Source organism: Marmota marmota, unplaced genomic scaffold (assembly GCF_001458135.2).
Source record: "Marmota marmota marmota unplaced genomic scaffold, marMar, whole genome shotgun sequence".
Classification (NCBI taxonomy): Eukaryota; Metazoa; Chordata; class Mammalia; order Rodentia; family Sciuridae; genus Marmota; species Marmota marmota.
The window spans coordinates 25,159,397-25,181,138 of record NW_026000174.1 but is presented as its reverse complement, the minus strand read 5'-3'; the positions used below and the strand labels follow the sequence as shown (position 1 = coordinate 25,181,138).

General features: G+C 49.8%; 1 protein-coding gene across 18 annotated transcripts in view; it reads right to left on the bottom strand.

Moving 5' to 3' along the window:
• The window catches only part of Mical2 (microtubule associated monooxygenase, calponin and LIM domain containing 2), a 215,805-nt gene that overhangs the window by 158,756 nt on the left and 35,307 nt on the right, over positions 1-21,742 (bottom strand). For 17 of the 18 annotated variants that reach the window (XM_048788346.1, XM_048788357.1, XM_048788356.1 and 14 more), the window contains exon 2: positions 18,746-18,816. The exons of the other annotated variant lie outside the window; for it this stretch is intronic. The gene's annotated coding sequence lies outside the window, so the exon portion shown is untranslated. The remainder of the gene's footprint in view (positions 1-18,745; positions 18,817-21,742) is intronic. 18 annotated transcript variants of the gene reach the window in all.

Sequence of the window (21,742 nt, the reverse complement as noted above, 5' to 3'; positions counted from 1 at the left end):
GATGAATGCAGCCTAGCCCCATGACATCAGTGAACGGGAAAAACCCCAGAGCACACACCTCTCCAGGCCTCATGATAGTCCTACCTGTGCTCAGACAGAAAACTTTAAAATCTTTCTTCATTAGTTACCAGAGGGCAGGTGTTTTCCCCCAGACAAGTTACCCATTGCAATTTCTCAAAACTTCCTTCTGTTTCTGGAATCTGCTGGAAGCACACCATCTACCCTAGTCAGAAACACGGGAGACAGAGACACGTGGGCCTCTTCTTTCAAATGGACAAAAGGAGTCTGTGCTTTGTAAGTCCAGGCTGAGCTGGTTGGAACAAGTGCTCAGGCTGATGGAAGGGAAAAATGCAGCGGATGTTCATTCACTTCACAAAAATAGCTCGCCAAGGTTTTGGCATGGATGCTTCTATCTGCACTACTCCACCCTCAGGCATGCCTTAGGAAAGTCACTGAAGTTTCAAAGGAACAAAAATAAAGTAGAGCTGATTTTCCAAAATACTAGCTATTTTTCTGGAATCCAAAGCTAGTGCTAGGAGGCCAGTGTGGAGAGGCAGGGCCAAGGCTGGACAGTGGTCAAGAGGTCCTGCCTTTTGTGGGGTCTGTAAACAAAAGGACTCATGAGAACTGAGCTCTCCAATAGAGCTTTTCACCCCCAAGAACATTTCTGTGGGTACATTTGGATCATAGGTTGGCTTATAATTCTAAGAGTGAAGCAAAGTGTTCTCACCTTCCCTGATCTCTGACTCATTCATTCAGCAGCTGCTGGAGGCGCAGCAGGTGTGCGCCGAGCATCATGCTAGGGGATGGGGATGGAGAGATAAGCAATGCAGGCTCGGGCCTGGCCTGGCAAGAAGACAGGACCATACAGTTGATGACAAGACTATAGACAAGTGCTGTGGAATAAGGACAGAGTACTGCGGAGCCGGAGCAGCAGGTGTCTAGCAGAGCTCAAGGAGTCGCAAGGGGCTCAAGAAGATCCAGTCCTATGAATGGGAGGATTTCACTACAAGACTCGGGAGTGACATTCCAGGCAAAGGAGAGACCCTACAGGGCACGAATCTGGAAAGAGTCGTAAAGTTGCAAAATGACAGTAAGTTCAAGGGTTCAGCAGTTCAGAGAAGGTGAGTGTGAGGGCATGTCCAGGACAGGTCAAGGAAGTGCCCAGGAGCACCAACCCGGCCCTCCCTTCCAGCCTCCCCTGGGATCTTCCAGTGTGCCTGGCCCTGTGCTTAGCTGAAGGCAGACCAGCACACGCTCCTGGCTGGCTGGCACACCTCAACCAGGCTCCAGGCCCCACCTGGGAGCCCTGGCCCATGCCACTCAACAAGTTCCACAGGCTGGAAGGGCTGGCTCTGCAGTGCTCTGCCTGGCCCAGATGAGACCTGGATTCCTTTGCGGATGCTGCCCCAGCTCTTTTAATGTCCACTGAGCTCCCTTGGCACTACTCACATAAACACTGCCACCTTTGGTGTCTTGACTTTCCCCCCACGTGCCACACTTGCCACCCAGAAAGCATAAACGGAAGTAGGACTCGTTTGCTTTTCTGGGCATATTCACATTCTCAGGCTCTATCTATCTTTGGAACCACTTCTGTGCCAGCAGGAACAAAGGACGCAGTAGCTGGCTGACAACTTCAAGACCGCCTGCATTCAACTGCTCTCCTGCGGTCCTTTCAAGGATGGCCAGGTGGCTCTGGGGCCTCAGGAGCCTGAGTCCAGAGCTTGGCTTGCCCCTTTGCTGCCCACACAGCCTCACACAAGCCACTGAGACTTTGAGCCTCAGTTTCTTCTTGTACAACAGATGGATGATGATCTCCACCTCGATGGTTGCTGTGAAGAGGGAGAAAGAAATGCAGGTGTCGGCACAGCCTGGCCCTGGGAGAGGCTCAGCAGATGTGCTCATGCCTGCTGCATCCATCACGCAGGCAGATTTGTATCTGGGGGATGCAACAGTTTGAAAAAATAAGTTTTGAAAATCAAAACGCTCCCAGTTGCCAGCTCCTCCTTGTCTAAAAGCATGCGCCATTTGGCAGTATCAAGGCAGATGGGACTCCCAGACAATAATTTACAAACTGGAAGAACTCGTCTCCTCCCTCCAAAGAAAAATGCACGACTTAATCTTAGGGCTCCGGTGGAGAAAGAGCCAAAGGTGGTGCTGAGGGCTCCGGGTGGGCGTGGGAGCTCCGGAACCCGCTCTTATCTGGGGCGAGATAAGGGGAAGTGTATGGAGATGGGCCGACAGCAGGAGATAAACGCAGCCTTGGACATGTACCCCACAGCCCGTACCAGGCTCAGACCTGCCTCCCTCGATTTCAAGAGTCAAATCTCAACCTTTAAAATCAGCTTGCCAGTTTAAGGCAGAGACTTTAAAGATGATGCTAACATTCACAATGGGTGACTTTCCCCATGGGAAAACAGAACATTTTGAGTCAGGCAAACCTGGGTAGGAATCTGGTCTCAAGTACATACTAGCTTTGTGACCCTAGGTGAGTTCTCTCGCCTGCCTTAGCCTCAGTTGTCTCATGTGTAAAATGGGAACAATACTATTTGCTTTCTAGGGTGGTAAGGAATAAAAGAGATTAGGTATATGATGTATTTAGCTCCTGGCTGCTATGTGACAACCTAGCACTCATTACTCTTCAAGTGGCCTAAACACCCTCAATCCAAAAGGAAGGGGAAAAGAGAACATGATTTTTGATAACTTAGCTTAGTTACCTGTGTTCAAACTTGCTTCCTCGCCCTGTAGCTCCAGGCAAGTCATTGAACTGAGTTTCAAGTTCCTCATATGTCAAGTGGGGAACCTCACTCAGGGTGGTCTTGGTGAGGAGCTGAAGACACACAGGGTGCAGGGTGGTGCCACTAAGGAACTGGAAAGGGTCGACCTAGCACTCAGGAGGAGAAGGGAATCTGAGCATCAAGTTTTCAGAGAACCAGGGTGTCCTGCCTCTAGTAGGTACCTTTCCCCTGTCCCCCCAGAAGAAGCAGGTCAAGAGTGCATTAGCTCAGAGGACTCTGGGTGGCTAGCTCTGGGTGGACAAGTCTTGTTTATCACCACCCAGCTGCTGCCTTTTCGGAGTTTGACATGTCTTAGAAATAGAAGCAATTATTTCATCCAGAAGGATGAAAGGTTCTGCATTTTCTGGGAAGAAACAAGATGTGATGCTGTAGTTTCCAAGAATAGGTTTGAAGCAGTTTGCGTTTTGCCAACTGGAGTCCCTTAGTTGTGGTTTTTCTGTTCCCCTGCCTCTGTGACATCATGAGTCACAAAGCTATTCCCCACCCCCGCCTCCAGCCACTACAAATTAAGATTCATGACCTCAAACTACAGGAGACAGTACTGGTGATGGGCTCAGCCTACGGCATCTGGAGACAAGTTCAGGGTTTTTGCAGAGCCCCTGAGCCCCTCTCAAAATGAGTGACGGGTCTCCATACCCCAGTTTTGCCTGTGCACTCACATTTAGGATCATACTTTCTGCCCACCCCCCTGCCAAGTCATCTGCCAAACAACAGCAAACAGTGTGACAAACCTTGGGAAAATTATAGAGTTCTATAAAAACTCAAGGAGGTCTGGAGAGGGACAGACACTAGGCAGAACTTTCCCATGAGGAAAAAGCTCAATCCTCAATCCCTTGAGGTACCCAGACAAGATCTGTTTCAAGGTCAATGCAATCTAAGAGCAAAAACCTCTTGACATTTACACTGCCACACTGCCCTAATCAAACCTGCCATCTCCCGGGTCTGCCTCACCAAATAGACCATGGGAAGGCTCAGCAATGGAGGGGGTGTCCATCCTGCACTTGCAGCAGGTGGGAGCTGGGGACTGAAGATCTGGCTCTGAGCCTACATTAGCCCAACCCCTGAGAGGAGGCAGGAGCCAGTCGGAGACTTGGCGATGGCAAATGTCTCCTTCACACACTGTCACTCTGCAGACCCCTGAGTCTGATTCACAGGTGGGGCCTGAAGACCCCATCTTTCCTTCTGGCTTTCCATCTCTCACTAGGAAGCCAACTTGAACCAACAGGAGCAACTGCAGGGTTGGGAAGAGTCTGAAAGGGCCACCTTGGCCTGCCTGTGGTCTCCTTCCGGCCTTCCCTCCACCACCTCCACAGTGGGGAATGCCACTCCTAGGCCACCTGCTCTGTCGGGAAGACAGTCTTAGGAAGTCTTCTTAGTCATCCTCCAGAGAAAAGAGTTCTGTCTCCAAAGGTCTCTACTTCCTAGTCTCAGGCCTGAGATCTCCCACCGGAAGTTGAAGCCCTTTCCATACAGGCTAAACCCGTGTGTGCTGGAGCCCCTCTAGAAAGGCCAAAAAGAAGGCCAACAAGGTCCCAGACTGTAACAAGGGCCCAGACAACCCCCCTGCCGCCTGTCACCCAGTGCCCATGGCAGGAGCTCTGAAGAGACCACAAGTGCACTGCAGGACCTGGCCTTCTATGCCTGCTCCCTCTCTATGACCCCAGTTTATTTTGCTCCTGTCCTCCCAGTTCCGGCCTCCCATACTCTTCAACAGTGAGTGAACTCCACTGGCCCGGCTTCAAGGGACCTCACACATCCCCACTTCTCTCCTCCATCCACTCCTTCTTGGAACCATTTACAGTGCCAGGCCCTGGGACAACATGAATCAGTCCCCACCCTCTAGGGTCTCGCTGCCTGGACACACCTAGATGCTGACCAGGCACAGTGCCAGAAGGAGGGAAGGCAGCATCTCAGGGCCACTGCCAGCCAGGCCCCTTTGCCTGCCTTACCCAAAGTAACAAACTTGTGGGCTGGTATGTGCCCTTTCTCTCTCAAAAGTATGGGTCTTAAAAAAAAGTAATCTCAGAACTTGCCCATCTTTCTTTTCTGTAATGTATATACATATATATACATGAATGCATTTTAAAATTTTTCCTCAAGATTTCTACCCATGCACCACATCTCTGCCCATACTGCTAAGCCTCTCTGTAGGACCTTCTAGGAAAAGAAAGAACTCTGGCCCAGGCATAAGGTGACCTGGGCTTGAGCCCTGGCCTGACCTTCCTACTGCCCTCCTAAGGACACTGGTATGGCTACTGTCAAATAGGAAAAGAAACACATTGACCGTCCCTTTCTGAAGCCACTATGTGAATTGTATAAGTTAAGTTTCATAGCTTCTGGCAGTCTGGGCCTGGAGAGTACAAGTGTCAACTGCAGGTCACTGTCTTAAGTCATGGGGTAACCTAACAATAGAGTATTAGGCTGTCTTTCTCTGAATTTCCCAGATTTCCTACCCAGAGGATGCACAATTTTTACAGCTTGTTGCTTTCGACAGGTTTCATGTCAAGGAGTCTCCTCTCCCTGACGGTCAGTCCTAGTATTAGAAAGTAGGCCTTGTGAGCTGGGGATGTGGCTCAAGTGGTAGTACGCTCGCCTGGCATGCGCGGGGCGCTGGGTTCGATCCTCAGCACCACATTAAAATAAAATAAAGATGTTGTGTCCACCGAAAACTAAAAAATAAATATTAAAAAATTCTCTCTCTCTCTCTCTCTCTCTCTCTCTCTCTCTCTCTCTCTCTCTCTCAAAAAACAAAAAAAGAAAGTAGGCCTTGTACAGACTTCTCGACTCACTCAGACCTGGCAGGACTGGCCTCCTAGGCCTCCTAGGCCTGCATGGTCTCCAACCCCAACCTTCTTCAGCAAGGAAAGGGGCATCCTGCCTGAAGCCCTGACACTGAGCCAACTAATAAATTGGCTTAAATTCTAACAGGTCACGGGCAAGTTCCCTCCCAGCAGCTCTTCTCTCCAGAGCCTAGGACCCTAAGGTCCAGTGTGGCAGGCTCCCTTCCAAAGAACCATACCCTCCCCATGCCAGTGTAGAATGGGGATGAAAGGACCTCCCACACAAGCCTTAGCTGTGCCTGCAGGACCCCGCCAGAGACCCCCCAAGATGGAAACCTGTTTATCTGGTTGATAAAATAGACCAGTAGACAAAATAACAAAGATTTCACTACCTATGGAAACTTGGCAGACTATTCTATGTGTGCCCTAAGCTGCCTCGAGCATGCATTAGGTGCCCAGGAAAACTGTGAACTCACACTTCTAGTTTCCAGGAAGCCCCAGGGAAGTTCTGGTACCAGCTCCTTAGACTTAGTTTCTGGGGCCCACCAAATATCGCCCCTCCTGGAAGAACACTTCTGACCCTGGCTGCTGATGGTCCCTGTACAGTGCTGCTGGCAGATCACAGTCCCTGAATGCAGAAAGCACTCTTTCCTACAGAAAGCAGATTCCCCAAAAGCTCCTTGAAGACAGGTCCAGGTCGGCCCTGGTCTGCTGGACTCACTTGAATGAATGCAAACGACGGTTGTGTAATGGGACAAGCTCCATCCCTCAAAGTCAGGGCTTGGCCTATTTTTTTATTGACTCATGTCAACTTCAAGGACACTACCTATGAATGCTTTTGATACATCAGGAAAATACCACTGTCATGCAGGGAAACATTCCCATTTATAACAACAGTGTCAGCTCCATCAGCTACCATACTCGCTGCTCTTCCACAGGGCACATGGACCTGAGCACATCTCCATCCCAGAACTCCTAATCCACCTTCCAGCCTCCTCCCCTAACCCTACCTTGCCTCCCACCGCAATCCCTCCCCAGTGTTCCCATAGCACCCTGTACTGACCTCGATCATAGCCATTCTAGCATGAAGCCCTGTCTACAGAGCACGTGCTAAAGGACTAAAGGAACAGATGATCTTGAGAAGATAACTGTGGCCATTCCGTGAGCATCTATGAAGTCTCAGGCAATGTGTTAAAGCTTTGTATGGGAAGAAACAGTTAATCATTATAACAAAGGCATTGTTAGATGTGAGGATCATCCTTATTGTTGAAAAAAATTAGAGAAGTCAGCAACTTGATTCAACCACCCACAGCCAGAGTCCAGAGGGACACTCCTAACCACCATTCTTTCCTATACCGCTGCACACGGTGGATAGTGCCAAAGGTGTACAAGTACTGCTTTGCACACTGAATCATGGTCTCTGGTCATCAAACTCCAAAATGCCAGAATCTGTAGTCATGAGATATCAAGTAATATGAAATGAGGACAATAACTAATGCACCAATAAACACTCTGCTGAGAAGTGACCGTCTAGTCATGGTGGGAAGCCTGGCAGAGACAGGAATAGCGACCCCAGGCGAGTTGCTCCTTCCTCCTGGGCTCTTCCTTGCAGCTGTGTGAGTCCAGGTGACCAACTTCTGGGTCACGGAACACAAGCAGGAGGGACTATCTTGTCAGAAGCTCCCTCGAGGCCCTTTGTGCTCTTCCCCTCCTCCAGAGCACAGTGGCTAGAAACCATGTGACAAAGATGGCAGGGCCACAGGGAGAGAGGAGCCGGGTTCCCTGGATGTCCCCTCAGTGGAGAGGCCTTTATGACCAGAACTCTGGTCTTTACATATGTGAGAAATAAACTTGAAGTCTGTGAAGCTGTGAGAATATGGGGTTTATTTAGGCAGTAAGCATCACCTTAATGAATCCAGTAGGCATTCGTGGTGGGCATGTCAAATTTGGCCTGTGTCACAAGGTATTCCCTCCAACAGGAAGGCTGGTCTCGGAATCAGCCTCTCACTTGAACACCACAGCTGTACCAACTCTGGCGACAACCTGTCCTGTCATCGTATGTCTAGCTTTCCATGAATACCTCAGGATCCTGGAGACGTTCCTGGGCCCCAGGAGTAAGCCTGCCCACCCCTCTATTTAGGCACTCCACGTACACACCTGATCTTGAACAAAACATCCATTCTCTAATTTCCCTGGAGACTGGGACAGACAAGCTAGCTCACTCCCTTGCTCTCCCTTCCGGCCTGAGCATTCTGGAAGGCTCCTGTGGTCCTGCGAGCCATGTGATGCGAGGGAGGGAACGTGGCTCTCTGAGTCATAAGGTCTCCTGAGCAAGTCATGACAGCACAGTGTTCTTGTGGAAATTAAATGGAGGTGCCTCTCACAGCTCCAGGCTCCCAGACGTGCAGGGTTAAGTGTCAGTGGCACAGGGCCCAGGAACAGCTACAGGCATACTTTCCCTCAAATCTCTGCCCAGCACTCCCAAAAAGTCATGCCCCAGGAGACCCTCAGTATTTGAGTGGTGCTACTCTTCCTGATTTGCTGAAAGTAGGTGTCAGGAACTTGAATCCTCATAATTAGTCTGACTGTAGAGACGGATGCTGGGGAAGAGGAGGAGAAATCATGGCAAAGTACACTTCACACCGTTTCTCACCAATGCCTGTTCATAGTGTGCACAGAACCATGTCAGGAACCTAAGGTGAGCACAGAGCTGACCCCATCCCGAGCCACTGGACACCCAGTGGTGTCTGATGATCTGTCCTCCAAAGGTCCCCCTGGTTTGCAGAACTGTGCCACCAAACTGTATTTTTCACCCCCCAAAAGGATTCATTGTCCAATAAGTTCTTTGCTGTTTTCTTACTTGTGAACTAATTCAATATGAAGACACCCCACAAACTGGGCACAGTTTCAACCACAGTGAGATCTGAATTTGTTTTTCCTGGAGGAGACAAAACCATACATTATACTTTGCTTCCTCCCCTTTGCAGCCCACTCACCCTTTAGTGGCCACAATCTGGTTTCTACCCACACGCCCACCGGGCGTCATGCTCCATGTCATCACCTACCCCATGGTAGGTGCATGCAGTCACCATTCATTTTTTTGTTCTTTTTTTTAACTTTAATTTTATTTTTTAGTTGTAGATGGACACAATATCTTTACTTTTATTTTTTATGGGTGCTGAGGATCGAGCCCAGTACTTCGTGCTTGCGAGGAAGGCGCTCAGCCGCTGAGCTACAACCCCAGCCCTGCATGTTTGTTCTTTTGGGACTCTCTACCTGCCCTTGAAAGTGAAGATTCTGATCTTCACCCTCCAGGACCTTAGCACCTCCATGGCTCAACCAGTGTCCTGACAACCCTGAACTGTAGCTCCAGTGCCCATCTCTCTGCTGCCTTCCACGCCAGGTGTCACCTGTCACCAGACATTGCCCTGCTTTCCCACAGAGACCTCACGTGTGGTCTATTCAACTTCACCTGCTCCTGTGCCTCCTCCTGCAGCCCAGCCCCCAGGGACAGCTCCATTGCACCAGGAGTTCCTATCTCATCCTTGGAGTCCATGCTGTTGGACCCCCTTCCCTCATCTTGCTGAGCTGGCTGGTCACCAAGTCCTGCCTCCCCAGTAGCCCTGTCTACCGGCCTCCCGTGCTTCCTTGGAGGTGCAGGTCTCCCTCTGCTCTCCCTGGACCTCCCAGAGCCTGCTCACCAATGCCTTTCCTGACTCCAGATTCCCCTTCCTCCAACCCCCCAGCCTAGTGCTCAAACTGCAGCCAGAGACGTCTTTGTATCAAAACACACACTTGGACAGGCCAGTTCCTGTTACAACCCTTCGGCAGCACCCAACAGTCGGCAGGGTGAAGTCTAAACATCTCAGCAGACCAAAACAAAAACTGCCTTCATGGTCCAGCCCCCGCCCACCCCTCCAGCCTGTCCTCCCATCCTCTCCTGGTCCTCAAGACCCACTGAATCATCCCTGGTTCCTTAGTGCACTGTGAACTGGCTTGTGCCGGTCCATGTCTAGAAAGCCCAGCCCGGCTCTGGTCACTGGTGAAACCCCAGTTATCTTTACAGCTGAAACCACCATGGCAGGGATTGTCACAGGTCCCAGTTTAGACTCTGGAGTCACGCAGACTGGCTACAAACCCTGACCTACCACTTACTAGGCGTGTGAGCCCATATGAGTTACCTAACCTCTTTGAACCTCAGTTTTCTCATCCATAAAATGGGGATAATGATAGTCCTGTCCCACTGGGTTACTTGAGGATGAAATACAGGGCCGCCTTGCTAGGCAGGGTTCTCAGTTGAATGGTGCTTCTTTGAAGCCTGACTTGTCCTCCCCAGCCCCTCTTCCCACACTGCATCTCTGGAGGTCTGTGTGGTGATTTCCCATACACCATCCCATTGATCTACTTACAGGCCTGTATGTCTCATCAAACTATGAGCTCTCTGAGGTCAGAGGCTGCACCTGTGCCTCTGGCAATGTTAGATGCTCACTAACAACTGCTTGTGGATAAATCAAATCAAGAGCATCACATGAAATTCAGGACCTATGGTGGCTTGGACTGTCACTGTTCATAAAGTCTCAGGGGTCCCTACACCCCTGAACCAGTTCAGACTCCCCTGCCTGGCTCCCTGGGGCTATCCCCCGAGTATAGTCCCCTCTTCTTAGTTAGGTTCAGTTCCCAAAGGTGCTGGGGCTCTGCTAGTGGCTGCATCTTCTGGGCCACATCAGGTCTCTGCCTTTCTTCTCCCGTCCTGCTAAGATCTCAGCATCCTCTGAAGCCAAGTCAGCCACATACTCACAGAAGACCTGCTAGGAGCTACACCGTCTATTCAGGGAATAAAAGTCCCAAATTCCCTGCAGCGGAGATGGGCACCAAGACTTGCAGACCCAGAGTGGGGAGAAACAGTAACTGAGAGCCCAAGAGCAGCTCCTGGGGAGAAGCTGGCCCACAGCTGGGTCTCAAGGGTGAGCTACAGCCTTCAGGTGGGAAAGCTTCCCGCTCCTTACCTGCCACTCTTTCCCCTGCATTCTTCTAAATTCCTGCAGTCATTGCCAAGAGGCCACAAACCTGGCTGCACTGAAGAATCACCAAGAAATATCTGAACATTCATCTTCCTGGGCCCACTCCCAAACAGAACCTCTGGGCCCATCTTACTGGGCCCACTCCCAAACAGAACCTCTGCAGCCTAAAGTCTAAGAGGAAAGCCAGGTAGCCAGGCATTGTGAGGCACACCTATAATCCCAGCCACCTGGGAGGCTGAGGCAGGAGGATCACAAGTTCAAGGCCAACCTGGGCAACTTGGGAAGATCCTGTCTCAAAATAAAAAATTTTAAAAAATGGATGAGGATACAAGTCAAAGGTAGAGCATCCCTGGATTCAATCCCCAGCACCACATGCATGCACACATATGCACGCACACGCGCGCGTGAACATACACACACACACACACACACAGAGTTCTATTGACCAGTCATGTTTGGAAAACAGTAACCACATTCCATCACTTCTGTTCCTTCATCCTCTGACAACCTGCACTATACACAGAGCCTCCCCTGGTAGGCTGTGGGTACCAGGTGAACAACTGAGAACTGTGACCTGTTGGGAGAGACAACCAGTTATAATACAAGGGTCACAAGGGCATCAACTGGGCCATCAGCACTTTATTTAGCCCTGAACCCATCATGTCTTTTGTGCATTAATCTTGTCTGGTCAACAAATATCTAAACTTCTTAAGGAAAAGTCCCAGGTCTTTAGTTTCCTTTCTAATTCCCAGAGTACTTGCCTCAGTTCTTGGTATTCAGTTGGTCCCCAATCAATATTTAAGATTCAAATAATTCAGCTTTGTGTGCCGCATCCTTCTTTGGCTACCGATGGGTTGCCTACTGACTCTTAGTTTTGTAACCCAGGACCAGTACTGTTCCTGCTCCTAGAAGGTGGTTGGTACCTATGTTCATTGAGTGAAAGAATGTTTGCCAAGTATAAAAAAATAATCCATCTCAGGAGGGAGGAAACTGCTTCCACTTTGAAGTTTTTTCAATTTGAATTACAGACCTTTAATCTCAGGATTGATTTCCTAATATGCAATTATATAAGCATTGTCTATGTCACCATGAATGTTATTGACAATATGAATAATACCTTCCTGGGCTCAGCAGTGGGCTGGCCTTGATGTAGACACGCCGAGGCCACAGAAGGTAAGTGCTTGACTGTTCCTTCTGTTGGGCTGTCCACCTAGCCCACAGGGCAGCGGCCCATGCCCTCGCCCTAGTCTCCACAGAAGGGCCTATAAATGGCATTCAGCCTTTATGAGCAGGTGTGTCCACCTGCAATGGACACATGAGTCCTGCCTGAGTCAGAAAGGACTAATGGGCTATTTAAAACCTACCGACAGGTCGACACACTTGGGAGGCCAGGATCTAGGGTTTAATGTAAGATTCCCCATGTTGTAGAGACGCAGCCTGACAAAGCAAGGACTCATGTCAGGAGGTGCCCAGGAGACGGGTCCAGGAGTGGGACCTTCAGTCAGGTGGGGGCGGGCTGGGCAAGCACAGGTAGCCAGGGGAGTGGACTCCACCCTGCTTCCACCCGGGCCAGCATTCCCAGTAACCTGAAGTTGCTATCGATGCTTGTTTGTTTTAATCCCTAAAAATAAGGTTCATAATCTTGAGGTTGATGCGGATCAAAGGTCAGCTTTCCCCCAGCCCCACCCAGGAGACAGCTTTATCAGGCAACTCCCTTTGCTCCCAGGGCCACAGGGGTCTTTTCTGAAGTGCATGCTGGATCCTGCCTGGCACGCAGGCCACTCGGCAGAGACCGTTCACTTCCTCTTCACTTCTGCTGGAAGACAAGACTCGCTCGCTGCTTATCTATTCATTCGTACATTCATTGCACAGACTTGGATGACTCTGTGCCAGGAAATGTGCCTGACACAGCTTAGCGGTTCCCAGATACAACCTCAGGAGAGCAAGAGACCAGAAAGCCACAGAGACAGAGAGCTCTGACTTGCAGACATAGAGTGTCTTCTTCACTTCTCCAGACCAATGGGGGCTCTCTACCTAGGGAAAACATGCAGCTGTCAGGAGGTGTTCCAGAGGTCTGGGCAGAAGTGAGGGACAAAGACACCCACTTCCTGTACAGAGCAATTGAAGTCTCCTGGGAACTGTTTTCCCCAAAGATCAACAAAGCCAATTAAGTAAATGCAGAAAGACTCTCTGATCAGATAAGGTAGCAACCGTTCTCCCTAAAACACATTCCGCTGCTTAACTGAGTATCGAGGACATTATTGCCTTGACAGGCTTATTTCACCTTCCAGGACTGGTGTGCAAATATCCTGGAATATCTGCCTACTTGATGATGCTAATGAGGCTGGTGGCCAAGAGAAAGAAAGACTGTGCAAAAGAGGTAGAGGTCTTAGGAGGCCAACTCTTGGGAAGTACTCTAAGACATGACCCCATGAGCTGGAGAGGCTGAGACAGATGCTCAGGACCCAGCAAGTGCTTTAACCACAGAGTGGGTCCGAATACTTTTCACTAGTCCCAAGCTCCAACATCCAGCAACCCCAGGGGACAGGACTGCAAATCGGGAAATTTTCCCTGTAGTCAGAGACAGTCTCCCCATTTCCATTATGAACTAGTGGTTCAACGAAGGTTCTGGACTCTCTGCTTGGCATTTAGGTTTGTACATGGAAACCACATTCACTAAAACAAGAAGCAACTATCCCAAGAGGATTTTCTTTTTCCTCAAAAATAAAACCCGGGGTGGGGGCTTGCCAAGTGGCCTGCTAATCCGTGATCAGGAAGCCTTTGACGGCAGATCACTCCTGAGTTTATTGGTCTATTCCCCTCCACAGAAGACAGTTCAGGCTCAAAGCTCAGTTTCTAAAACAGACCTCCTAGGGTCGATCTCAGGAAGGTGAATGGGGGCAACATGCCCAGGACAATTCGCTTCCTGGATGCTTTGTAAACATCATCCTTAAAAACAGCTATGTATTTTCACTGGTCCTTTTTTTTTTTCTTTTCTTTCTTTCTTTCTTTCTTTTTTTTTTTTTAAGTAGCTTTGTCACCCCATACCCCTGATTCCTACAGAATTATTATGTGGCCCTGTCTGGAATGCAAACCAGTCCCTGGAGCGACAGTGTGCACATGAACTCACAAGGGTGTTTGCTATCAGCTTATTTGGCAAAAGGAATCTGAGACATTTTAAATATGAACTGTCGGCAGGGCCCATCCCATCCCACTCCCCTTTTGCCCCACCAAGAATCACCTTCATGGGTGTGTGACACAAAATGTAGAAAATGGACACAAACTATCTCAAACAAGCTGGTAGCGCTTTAGAATCTGGAGAATTCACCTCTGGAGGGTCTTTGCTGTTCTCCTGATACTTTTGTGAATGAAACTCCCATAGTAGCAAGTGTTTTGCAAACACCTTGGACAGTCTGGTTCCAAATCCCCTCCCCTTCCCTCTCCTGATCTCTCAACTGAATGTTCCATTCCTTGAACTCCAGGCTAAGAAGAAAACATGCATGCAACCTCTCCTTACTTCCAAATGCCAAATCAGGCTCTTTCTTACCTCCACATGTTTTTCTTGCAAAACCTTCTGCTTCCTTCTCTGCCTGGCAATCTCCTCTTCATCCTTAATCCCCAGGTCCTGCAGGACCTCCTAGGTGCACCCTTCCCTGTGTGCTGCTCTATTCTCAGTGTTTCCAGAGTACAAGGGGTGTCTCTCTATGATAATGTTTAGATAGTTGTGGCTAGAAAACATCTGTCTGGCCACCAGGCCAGGCCACAAACTCCTGGGAGTCAAGAGATTGGTTCTTATTCACTTTTGCATCCCAAGGAGCAAGCCGTGGGCCTGGCCCTGAGAAGTCCCATTATGGATGCTGGGCCATCACCGCCTTCTTCCCCAGTCTTTAATTGATCTTTACCCCCACCATATACCATAAAACAGGATGGTGCTAACTCAACACTGTCAAGGTCAAAGTACAGACTCCTCGCTGCTACACCCAAGTTTTATTGGGCCTGATAAACAGCAAGGTGTGGGCCCTGCTAACACCTTAGCCATCCTGCTCAGGGTCAGAGAGACAAGTGGAAGGCAGGGTACCTGATATCAGGAGGCAGTGTCACCTGGGGAAGGCACCATATGCTGCAATCAGACTTGGCTTCCATCTCCCTCCAGTCGTAAATGGCCTGCTTTATGGGTCGGTTTAAATCACTCCTCTGGACCTCAGATGCTCAACATACAAACATGAAGATGGGACAAGGCCCTCTATCATTTCTTTCCAGATTCAGTATTCTCCAACCGTCTGTCTCAGTGATGGACCCACCTTCCCTGGCCCCTCTCCTTTCTATCTTTCACTGAGCAGCCTTCTACCAATGCTCCTTCCTTTATTGCTCCGGAGTCTCTGGCCACCCCTGACCAGGCCACATGGGGCCATATTCTTAAGACTATATTCACTACCCTCTGGTCAATAGAGCCTAGGAACTTTGGGGCACTAAGAACTTGGGTATCCCAACACCCCATAATCCCATTGCCTTTTAGATCAATCCAGCTCTCCTCTTGAGGCCTCCAACACTCTTACACATTAGATGAGCTCCCATGCTGCTTGGCGGGAGTCAAGGACACCAATAGGCTGTTGTTACCAGTGCATGGTGGGGGGCTTGGTTACAGAGCTTCATAGGCCAGGGGGACAGTGCTAACCGAAGCAAGCTCTTCAAGAAGAGAACCTGAGAGCAGGCAGTGCCAACCACAAGGACAAACTCAGAGCCCACACTAAGGACCAGAGGAGTCCAGGAGGCTCCTTTAATGTGCTACTCAGCCTCCCAGGCCTCCCTTATCTGCTTACGGAGAGATCTGAGGGCCACAGAAGGTCTGTGACGTGCCTACGGCCACCCAGCTAAGCCGTGAACAGTGCACACTAGAACATCAATCTTTGGGTCTCCGTTCACTCTTTTTTCCACTCAACTCAGTTGACCTTAAGCGTCTAATGAGGTCAGGAGATGCCCTGCAGACTCTAAGAAACATGACCCTCGTGTCACTTAGGGAAAGAGCGGGCCCAGGAGATGTTATCCTGACCGCCTCCCCAGCTGGTGCATTCCTTCCTGGCTTGACATGGTCTTTCTGTTCTCTCTCCAGACCTTGCCACAAAATCTGTGAAAGTTCAGAGGTCAGTGAGAAGGGAGAGGCGGGTCTCCCTGTCCTTAGAGCACCCTAAATAGGTGAGAGAACCCCCAGCCGCCCCTCCCTCAGACTAGAGAAAGTTGGTGGGGGAAGGGTGTCAGGAGAAGATTGAACAACCCACTGGAAGTCTGACCTGTTTAGGCTGAGGTGCATCTGAGGCCATCTGAAGGTTTATGACAATTAACACAATAACATCTGCCTGTCAGGCTCGATCTGGTCAAAGACTGATGTCTGTCAGATCATCTCTGCATCAGGAGGAGGAAGTTCCTGACTCAGGAATAGTAAAAGACTCAAGGAATTAATTATTCAGTGTGCATGACCCAGTTCAAGGAGTTGAGGCTGGGTGAGAACAGAGCTCACTAGTCCTTTATCATGGAGAGAAACTCAAATACTTCACGGGGCAGTGATCTCCTTGCTGCTAAAGAAGATCCATTTATGATTAAGTGGCCCAAACAAACAACAAAAAATGTTCATTCATTCAACAAATTCTTAGTGAGCAACTCTTATGTCTCAGTCCTCCAGGGTCTTGCATATGGTTTAGTAGAGGAGAGAGACTATGGAATTTTCAAACAGGAGGCCTGAGCTCAGCCCTTGAACAGCTATATTATCTTAGGTGGGTTCCAGCCTGTCTATGACAAATTCCTCATCTAGAAAATGGGAGTATATCCACCTGCCTGATCATGAAGATGCAATGATCTTTATAAAATGTGAAGCACAGCATAAATATGAGGTATAAACAATAATGATATAACATGACACACTTTCTCTGCCCTAGAGAAGTATATAATCTGGTCATGTTTTGGAAAACAAGCCAAGGTACCTATTTGGCAAACATTCTCTGTAATTTGGGCAGATTATATGTTTCAACTTGCCAACGGAGACAGAATCGGTGGTCAGTGCCAGTCTCCAGTCCGTGTGCCCAAGACATTGCAAGAAGGGCTGGAGTGAACACCGGGACTCACCAGGCCCTGTGTCAAGCTTCCACTGAATGAATGAGCCAGGTTGAGATCCAAGGGGGGAAGACAACAACCGGTCACGTGGTCAACCAGAAACACAACCCAGAATTCATCTGCACACAATAGAAGTGAGCCAGCCAGAACCGCACACACGTCCTCCCCACGCACATTTCAGACAACACTGGAATTCACTGTTCACTGCTCGCCTCCTCTGTGGACGCCCCCGGCATGCAGCTTCTTCAGGGAAGGGGAGGGATTCTCAGGCTGCTGCAGACTGGCCAGTCTGGGCCTCTTTGCCTGGGTCTTTCTCAGGCACTAGGAATCAGAACTGAGCAGCTTTCCCTGGGTCCAGTCAACCCCTTTTCATCCTGTCCTCCGGTAGCTTCTTGGCATCCACCAGCCAGATCTGACTGCACAGACATGCTCCCAGCTGACCTCAGGACCCTAGCCTTAGATTGGGCCCTCAGGTCTTCCCCTCTCCTCCTGCACCAAACAACTCTTGCCCCAGGCTCACAGTGGGGGGACCTCCTGGGGCAAGGGCCAATTGTCTTCATCTCTGTGTCCCCTCCAGCTCAGAATGTTCTTTAAGCACTTTACCCTACATGTAGAAATGCCCTCAAAATGGCTGCATACAGGAGGCAGGCAGAAGAGGAGTGAGGAGGGTGCTGGAAATCCAGGGCCTGTATTCTGACACTCCACTTGACACCAGATAGCTCTGCAACCTTGAGAAAGTCTGTTTAGGCAAAGCATCAGTTTCCCTATTTGATAATGAGGGGTTTGCTCTAAATAACCTCTCTAATAAAGTTTTGCATTATAGAAACCAGACTAGCCCAGTACACAGAGGACGTGAGACCTGGTCCACAATAGCCTACAATCTGGGGCAAGTTGTCAGGCCTCTCAATGCTCATTCTACACGTCAATCAAATAAGGGAGGCTAAGGCCACCACCTCTCCCAGGGTTCAAGGCTCTGTCAAGACAGTTACTGTGACAGAGCTTCATCTATGCTCTGTTCAGAGCTGGCTGGTGGTTGCCAAAAGTTAGGTCAGGCTGAAAGTCCTGAACTAACTCAGGGTTCAGACTCCTTGGATCAACAGAATAGCTGTTGCATGTGCTGGGGTCTGTGCCTGTGGGGAGGGGCTCCTGCCTCAGATAGGAAGGTTGAGGATGGCTTCCTGCCCAGAGGCCCCTTCAGCTAGCGGGTAAGACTGAGAGTAAAGGTTCCTTAATTCAGTGGTATATCTGAGGGACAAAGCACTCCGGCAGTGCTGAGGAGGAGGCGCCAACCTGGCCTGGGGAGGGAGGGAAGCTCCTCAGAGGAACGGCACGTCCCAGGCATGGCAAGCTATTCCAGGATGGTGGGGCTGGAGCCAGGACAGAGGGGAGAGGCGGAAAAGGAGGCAGAACAGTGAGCCTGAGGTCCAGCTGGCGGGGCCACAGGAGAGATGGTCAGATGTGTCTCTGAGAGCGTCTCTGGCTGAACTACAGAGTGCAGCACAGAGGGAAGAGCACGTGGAGCCAGGAGGGCAGCAGGAAGGCCCTTCCAGACACCAGAAGCCATAGAAATCTATAAACAGGTCTGTTCTCAGAGTGGAGCTCATGTGGATAAAGATGCTGTGAATGTGGACTTGTGCTCCAGGATGCTCGGAGTCATTCCCTAGAGGCCACCTGGCCAATGCCTCTCTTGCCCAGACCTGGGCAAATAAGCCCCCTCAGAGAGCTTGCCTGGGGTCTGAAGGGCCGCACTGCTGGCGTTGGTTCCGGGAGGCCCAGCCACACATTGCCCAGTTAGATGGGTCTCTCACCTCCTGGAACGAATGTCAGCCTCAGCCTGCCCCCTCTGACAGCTGGGGAGGATGTGCAGCCCTGGAGTCTTGGACCAGGACAAAGGGCTGAGGAGGTATCCAAGGTTTCAGCACGCTTCTTCAGTGGGTCACATGACTTGAAGAGAATTTGAGAGCTCCCATACTCCCCTAAGCCTGAAACTAGATCCCCCAGGAGCTACTCAATGTGTAAGAGAGACCCCACTGTGACTTACTTGGTTCTCAGGCATCACAAGGGCTAAAGACTTCTCCTTTGGGGGCAAGCCCCATACAGGTTGCCATGTTCCTTTAAAAAAAAAAAAAAAGAACCCAACAATTAATGTCAGCCTCGTGATCTGACATCGTAGCCTCCTATCTTCTCCCCTTCAAGAGTTTGCACAAGGCTCTGATCATAGCTGAGTTTCCTAATAAATTATTATTTTGTGCATTTTTTTTCTCTTAGCAACACTTTAGCCAGCAAGAGGAAATGGACAGATAACCTCTGTCTGTGCCCCAGGTTTGGCATGTGAAGAAAGACTGCGAAGCAGGTCCTACCATCTGCCTGTTGGCTGTGCACCCTAAGGCCTTACCCTGTGTCTAAACAAAGACTCTGCTTAAATAAAAACAGAGAGTGCCAGGATTTCTAAGGTTGAGACAGAATGGAAGTAAATAAAACTGGTGCAAAACTTGATCACAGGTCACCAATGTGAAAAGTGTCACATTGCCTCTAGTGGAAAGGTCCAAAATGCTCAAAACCTAGGAAGCTACAGAAGTGGGCCATCTGATCATGACTGTATTCTTTTGGCTTATAGGGGCTACCCACGTTACTTGGTTACCGCCTACTGCTGTTGCAAAAAATGTCTCTACACCTATTTGGAAAAGGGGGCCCAGAGTTACAAAATATTTCTAATGATTTACATTCACATTAAAAAAATAATAAAATTCTAATGTCTAAGAGGAAGACTCAAGAGAACAAAACCTAATACAGATGTGAAATTTGAGCTTTAAAAGGGGCAATATCCACACTCTGGGGAAGCACACACACTTTGCTCAGAGAGCAGCTGGGCTGCTTATCCACTACACACACACACACACACACACACTCTCTCTCTCTCTCTCTCTCTCTCTCTCTCACACACACACACACACACACACACACAGCCATGTGAGAGTCCCAAACCTCCAGACCTTTAATGGGACAGAACCCACTATTTGCTGAGCACTGGTCATGCATGGAATCCGCACCGCTAGGCCTAGACGTGCATTATCTCAGTGGTTCCTCACAGACAAGGAACAGAGGCCTAAGGAGTGATGGTCCTTGCCAAGGTCACCCAGCATGGCAGGATTTGCACCCAGGCCTGACTGACACAGGGCTCAGGGTTCTTGCCCCCATACTGAGGTGTCCTGGCTGTGAATGCCTAGTGCTACTGTGAGCCTGGTGAGCTCCCAGAGCACTCACCCGGGCAGGAGCTACAGTCCTGCCCACCATCATCACCATTACCAAGCCCACACCCCTCGGGGCCTGTGCCGGCGGACGAACAGGCTGGCCTGCCTTGGCCACATTCTATCAGCATAAGCTATAGGCTCCGTGCTGTTGTCTCAAGCCACAAGTCAGAGCGGCTGGAGGCCTTAACTTATCTGTCCCTGCTTCTCACAGAAGACTCCAGGAGCTGTGAGTGGCAGAGCTGGACACCGTGATACAGAATTCAAGAAACTAGTGATGGCCTCCTGCTCCCTAGATCTCAGGGACAGAGTTCCTGAGTACCCTGTGATATTATTGAGGCCAGTTGGGAGACAAGAAGCTCTCTAAGGTTGGGTTGTCTTCCTGATGGAATGAAAGTGGGCACATCCGGGCCAGGTCACAGGGCTGACCATTGGTTGGATTCCTACAAAGGCCTGAACACACTGATCCAGACATTAAGGGGCCAACTAACACACACCCTCTATGGACCAATAGCCCAACATGCTTTGCACCCCCTGAAACTGCACTAAACCAGACAGTCCCAGCGCCCGGCACTTCCTAGGGCCTATTTCTTTATCTATGAGTAGCTAGACATAATTGGTGATTTCCTCACCAAGGACCCCTTTCAGCTGTCCCATTCCATGGATCCATGGATCCTGACTTCTAGAGACACCTACAGAACTACCTAGTGGTTAAAGGCTGTGGGGGAGTCACCTGTGCTGGCTTTGACCTTGCGCTGCCTCAGCGAATCCTCCCAGCAACCCTGGCAGGAGGTAGGGTAGTATTCCAGAAGAGGACACTGAGGCGTGGCCCACAGTCCTCACCAGCACCGGCCACAGCAGCCCTGGGACTCGGGGTAGAGCTCTTCTGAGCCCACCCCATGCTTGTTCCTGACCCAAAGCCTCCTTCCGTCATCAATGAGAATGGAGAAAACCTGTCTCCCGTGGCTTGCTATCATGCCAGATCTAAGCCAAGAGGCATGAGGTCTCCAGTCCCTTGTGGGCCTGTTTTGATCCTGAAAAGATTTCCCGTGAATCTAAGTGTCCTCAAGGTCCCAAGGAACATGAGAATCACAAGGAAGGGAAGCTCAGGGAATCCTTCGTCTCTGACATTCTCCCCACCTAACTGCATAGAATCAGGGGCTTCCCTGAGGCACTCCAAGCACTTAGGCAGGGCCTGGCACACCCTGGGAAGTCAATGAATCTTTTTTGAATAAAGAAATGAATGAATCCTGAGATTTGATGCACTGAAGACTTATTCAAGAATCATTTGGTGTAGTTCATGAGAGACACACCAAGAGCAGCACAATCCAGCTTCCCCAATGGAAGACAAAGGCTTGGTGGCAGTTAAGTGGCCCTGAGCAATTCACATAACCTCTGTAAACCTCAGGTTCTTATCCAAAACTGGAAATGATGTTGGTACCTACTTCATGGAGATATTCTAAAGATTAAATGAGATAATGCTGTAAAGGACTTAGCCCAGCTCATGTTCACAGCAAGTATTGAGAGGTGACATCAGTTCTTACTGTCTACATCAGAGTGCGTGGTTTAGAGCACACCTGTGTTGGGCATAGTAGTGAACACCTGTAATCCCAGTGACTCAAGAGGCTAAAGCAGGAGGATCACAAGTTTGAGGCCAGCCTTCACAACTTAACAAGACCCTGCCTCAAAAAATTAAAAGGGCTGGGGATGTAGCTCAATGCTAATGCACCCCTGGGTTCCATCTCCAGTACCACAAAATGAACAAACAAACAAAAAGAGCACATTTGGAG